This window comes from Tupaia chinensis, unplaced genomic scaffold (assembly GCF_000334495.1).
Source record: "Tupaia chinensis unplaced genomic scaffold, TupChi_1.0 Scaffold000170_1, whole genome shotgun sequence".
In the NCBI taxonomy this organism is placed as follows: Eukaryota; Metazoa; Chordata; class Mammalia; order Scandentia; family Tupaiidae; genus Tupaia; species Tupaia belangeri.
The window spans coordinates 1,209,495-1,215,389 of NW_006159645.1; positions in this window are offsets into that span (position 1 = coordinate 1,209,495).

Genomic DNA, 5,895 nt, shown 5'->3' on the forward strand with positions numbered 1-5,895 from the left:
TGCCGAGTAACAGTCAACCTTACTCACAGGAGAATAAAAACCGCGGAAGACTTGAGAACAGGGGTGTGTGGAAGCGTGCTTCAGCGGGAGAGTCTGGGGTGCACTCTGCAATTCCAGCTGGGCTCCTGACACCTCCGCCTGTGAGTGAGAAAGATGCCTGCTCCTTCCGACACACAGCACACAGCTCCCGAAGACAAATGGCGGTTTTCAGAGACAGCCACTTCGAACTTCATTTAAAGGAGCAGAAACGCTTCTCTCGATACAATGAGGACTGCACCACTGTGCACAGCCAGGGGGAAGCGCTGCGATTTCCCCTCTGCTTCTGAACCTTGGCCCAAGGCTTATGGGGAGACAAGAAAGGGACTTGGGGAGCCATACGAAAGACCTGGCTGAATTTCTGAAATGACCACTGCCCTGTAGCAGCAGCCTGACCACATCTATACAGGCCATGCCTCCCAGGACTCTCCCAGGAGGAGGAAGGCGAAGGTTGGTGACCTTCTTACCTAAGCAGCTTGTGGGCTTTCTAGTTGCTTTAAGGGAATCAGGGTCCCAGCGACTTCAGTAGATGAGCTCTCTGGGGTGAGGGGTGAATGGCAGTAGCTTTATGTGCACACCCCTTCCTTAGTAAGAATGACCGAAACAGAACTGCTACAAGACACTTCTCTCCAAATCTATGGTTCTCAGTTTTGCCCTCCATGGGACGTTCGGCAATGTCTGGAGACATGTTCAAGTGCCACCGTGGGGAGAGGGAATGAGAGGGGGGATGCTCTTGGCACCTCCTTCACAGAGGCCAGAGATGCCGCTGAGCACCCTGCAAGGCACAGGATATAAGTGACCTAGGCCCGGAGAGGAGGCAAAACATGTTTTTCTCATGGGTGATCGGGTTCAGGGGTTTCTTTTCTTCTTTTCTTTTCTTCTTTTTTGAGAGGGTTTTGCTATAGAGCACGTGCACTCACCAGAAAGATAGAGAGAAACAGAGAGACAGACAGAAAGAGAGAAATCACCCCTCCCCCCCAGGGTGAGTTTAAGCCACCAGGCCCAGGACTCAAACCATGGTCGACTACATGGGAAGCCGGTGACATAGCCATTATGCCAACTGCTAGTCCCAGGTACAGGGGTTTCTTTTATTTGATTTTGAGGGTGAGAGACTTTGTTTGGGATTTAGTGAAAAGTTCTTGGTCTGGCCCCAAAAATGTGTGACACGTAGAAGCCCGGGCTTGTAGGTTATACGTGGGTTTACAGTTTTTAAGGTGGTGACTGGAAAAGGAAGGTTGCTGAGATCAGAAAGGAATGTACTTTAATGGGGATAAGGAGGCTTAGTATACGTCACAAATACGTCACAAAGATACTCCAATACTGTCCCAGGGGCAGGATGTAGGAAGAATCTTGTTGGGCCAAAATGGTCTGGCAACATCTGCGGGCATGACTCCCCTCTGGAAAGGACTTTGGAAAAATAGGAAAAAGTGTGAGAATTCCGTCCACAAGGAGAAATGAGAGATGATTTCATCCGTGACCAGTACTCGCCCTCATAGTGCTCTCATGTCACGCCTGAATTTGACTTTCAAAATGTATCAGCTGATCTTCCTACAGATCATCCATCCCTATGAAGCAGGTCCAGAGAAATAACAGCATTTCTCGAGGGCTTACTGCGTGCCAGGTTCTGGGGCGAGGATTTTACATATTTTCCCTCACTATTATCCCTGTGTTCAGAAAAGAAAACTGAGCTCAGGACACTTACCTCCATTGCAGATGTATAGAAAATTCACAATCATGGAGATGGCACCGACCCAGGAAAACCACGCTGACATATGTGTGTGCAAGCCCCAGTTCCAAAGCTTCTGCTCTTAATCTCAGTGCATTTCTTTTCTTTTCTTTCTTTCTTTTTTTAAAAATTTATCCATCATTTATTTTTTTAATTTGACCAGAGAGGGAGACATACACAGAGAAAGAGAGAGAGAGAGAACAAGCCACCAGGTCCGGGACTCGCACTGTGGTTGGTCATGTGGGAGTGTCCAGTGCCTTAATCACCACACCACTCGCTGGTCCCCTCTTTTTATTATTTTTTTTAAATCTGCTAGACGGCATATGCGTTTTACAGAGAGAGAGGACAAGTGGAAGGGGGGATGGCCATGCTGCAATCCTTTCTCCATTTTCTTGTGATTTGGGGCATGTACACACACGTGCCCAATGTGTTTTCGAACCAGATCTGGCACTCAAACTGCACAGTTGGTACCCAGCTGCCTTAACTAACACACCACCAGTTGGTACTCAAGGCATTTCTGTCTTTTTTTTTTTTAATTATTTATTAAATTTTATTTATTTATCATTATTCTTCAATTTGACCAGAGAGAGACAGAGAGAGAAGGAGAGTGAGAAAGCAAGCCGCCAGGTCCAGGATTCGAACCAGGTTCAGCCATGTGGAAGTCTAGCACCTTAACCACCACACCACTTGCCAGCCCCCAACAATTCATTTCTAGGGAAGCAACATTAATATCTATTCTATCCATTACAACTGCTTTGTACTCAAATTCTATTTTCCATCATGAGAATTTTTCATTTTCTGACAAAAAGTATCTGTTAAATAAATATAACTTTATAATTATGGTCATCTATCACTAGGAGCAAACTTGAGAGATGAATATTTAAATGAATGAATTTTTAAAACTCTCCCATTTCCAAAAGGAAGAAAAAAGCAATGTGTTTTACATATTTTCATCTTGAATTTGAGGAATTCTTTGTTTATGGAATATTCAGACGGACACATTATGTTTCGAATAGTGGAACCAGGGCCAGCAGGTGGTGTGGTGGTTAAGGTGCTGAATCTCACATGGCTGACTCTCTGGCTCAAGTCCCAGACTTGGTGGCTTGAAAAACATGCCAGACACATGTGTATGTGTGCCCAACATCCTGAGAGGAGAATGGCAAAGAAGGATTGCAGTATGGTCATTCCCCTTGGGGGGTAATTTTTCACTTCCCCACTCTCTGTCTAGCAAGGGTATGTGCCCTATGGCAAAAATCTAAAAAAAAAAAAAAAAAAAGCTACAGAGTGAAACCAGGTAAAATTGCAGGGAAGTTTGTGCTATCTCGAGGTCCCCATATAAAAAAAAAAAAAAGAAAAAAAGGAAAAAAAAAAAAAAGGCCACATGTTGTAACTCTACAACAGCATATTGAAATTTTTTGTTTTTGTTTTTTTTTGTTTTGGAGAGGTTTTTGCTATAGGGCATGTGCGCTTGCCAGAAAGACAGAGAGAGACAAAGAGATAGAAAGCGAGAAATCACCCCCCAGGGGGGACAGCCACACCGCAATCCCTCTCCTCCATTCTCCTCTCAGGATCTTGGGCACACATGCACACGCGCCTGGCATGAATTTAAGCCACCAGGTCCGGGACTTGAACCGCGCTCAGCTACATGGGAGTTCAGTGATATAGCCATTACGCTAACTGCTGGTCCCAGCATATTGAAATTTTATATTCATGCACCTGTAGTCACCATTGTCCTATGTACTCGTTTTCTACCGCTGCATGAAAAATTTAAACACAGCCGCTTATAACTACATCCATTTATTAGTTCACGGTTCTGAGTTAGAAGTCCCAGCATAGACCCTTGTCTGCTCAGGGTCCCCCAGTCTGAAATCATGGGGTCATCCACGCTCAGTTCTTTTCTGGAGGCATTGAAGAAGAATCTGCTTTCCAGCTGAGCTTGCTGGCAGAATTCAGTTCCTTGCATTGTAAGACCGAAGTCTCCATTTCCTTGCTGGGTACTGGCTGAGATTGCCCTCAGCTCCAAAATGCCTTTCCTGGGCCTTCCCTGTGGCCTCTTCATCTCCAAAGCCATCAGTGAAAAACTCCCAGGGGTGAATCTGCCTTGTGCTTTGACTTTCTCTCCATGAAGAGCCTGGTCATTTCGGGGGTAAAGTTTTCTCTTATTTATTTTATGGTGAAAAGAGAGAGAGACAGGGACCCACAACAGAGTCTTGTCATACCACAAGGGATCCCCAGCCCTCCAGCCTCCAAGATCGTAGGGCAATGGGCATGTCTTACGTCAACCAGAGTTCTGAACTCGTCAGTCCTGTGGCTCCAACATGGTGGATCAACATACCAGGGCTTGTGCCATCTTGGCTGGGTCAGAGCCCAGTCCCTTTTAAGGACTCCCCTGATTAAGTCAGGCCTTACCAAGGAAAGCCTCCCTATATTTAGATGAGTTGATCTGGGACCTTATCTCAGCAGCGCCTAGGTTGGTGTTTGTTAAATAACTGGGAGAATATATACACTGGGCGGTGGTGGTGGTGTGGGGGAGTGCAGGGATCTTAGGGCCTGTCTTAGAATCCTCCCTTCTCTACAGTCTATATATACATTTCTTGGTGGCAAAAGCTAGGTCTTGGGCCATCCTGTGGCCTAGTGATTAAGGAAGCTGGATCCCACATGGCCAACCACCCAGTTTGAATCCAGCCCTGGTGACTTAGAAGCGTGTGCTAGGGGTTGTGTACCTCCATGCCCCAAATCCTGACAGAACGGAGAAATGAAGGAGAAGGAATTGTGCCCTGATCACTCCCCATTGGAGGGTGTTTTCTCTCTCTTACTCTTGCTCTGGCAAGTTCACACACTATGGCAAAACAAAACAAAACAAAACAAAACGTTTAACTGGGCCTTATGCATCCTTGACATCTTTGGTACCCAGCAGATGCTCCATACATTTTCACTGGACCAAATAATTTTAAAGGAAAATGGGAAAGTACAAATCAGGAAATAGTGACACAAGACCATTTAACCTCTAAGGACAACACCCAGGAGAACAGAGATCAGAGAAGACTCAATGTCTGGGATATTTTTGAGTGGAGCACCATCCTAACCTTTTCCTCCACCAAAGGATTGAGCAGATAGTTCTACTTTCACCATGGGGAATGCAGCTTTGCTTTATTAAAGGGAATCATGGAAAAAGAATTCCTAAACCAGAAATGTGCAAAGCAGACAACTTTCTGGAATCACACCTATCCCATTGAGTAAAGGTATGTGTTCACTGAGTTTGTCGAGTTCTGAGCATCCCGAGGCTACTCTGTTAGCTTTTTGAGGGCGGAACCACATATTACTCATTTATATTCCCAGGGCCAGCACGGAGCCTGATTCAGAAGACACACTTTAACTGAGAGACTGAATGTTTGTGGAATGAATGCTCTTCCACGTGTCTCTGCCAGCAGTCATTAAAGCCCTGTGGGGGAGGACTCTGTCTCACGCACATTCTGCAATCCAGTAATGCCCGTTGTCAGCCAGCGAGCATTCAACAGGTGCAGTCGCCCAGCCGTGTACGTTTGTTTTAAAATGTACTTTCTCCTCTTTGAAGTTAGCAGCTGACCATTTTAGATTATGCAGTAAGAATTCAAGCTGAGTAATATTAAAGCTAATGGGGCTTAATTCTAAGTAATACGCGACTTTACGTAACGCAAAAACAAAGAAGCGTCCTTTCCGAATGGAAATTGATACCGTGTCTGGTAACTGCATTAAGGGGGAGACATTCCGCTACATCAATGGGAGGTCAACTTTGGTTTTTGCAAAGAGCAAGCTTTGGGTTTTTCTTGGCCTCTCCACTATTCGCTTTATACAAGGTCCGAGTTATCTGCAGCTCTGTGGGGCGCCCCTTGCATCCAAATCGCACTCAGGAAAACGCTTTCTGGTCTTTCTACCCCCTAGAGAAACGCTACCAGGAGCCAGGAGGCAGCTCTGCTCCAACCCACGAAGCCGCGGACCCGGGGCCCGCGCTGTGACGTCACCGGGCTCGCAGTCTCCGGCTCGGGTGATTGGCTAGGGTCCATGACGTCACAGCCCGGGGCGTCCCTGCGCTCGCGAGGGCCCCGGGATGCTCCGGGTTCATTTCAAATAAAGCGGGGGGGCTGGAGAGGAGG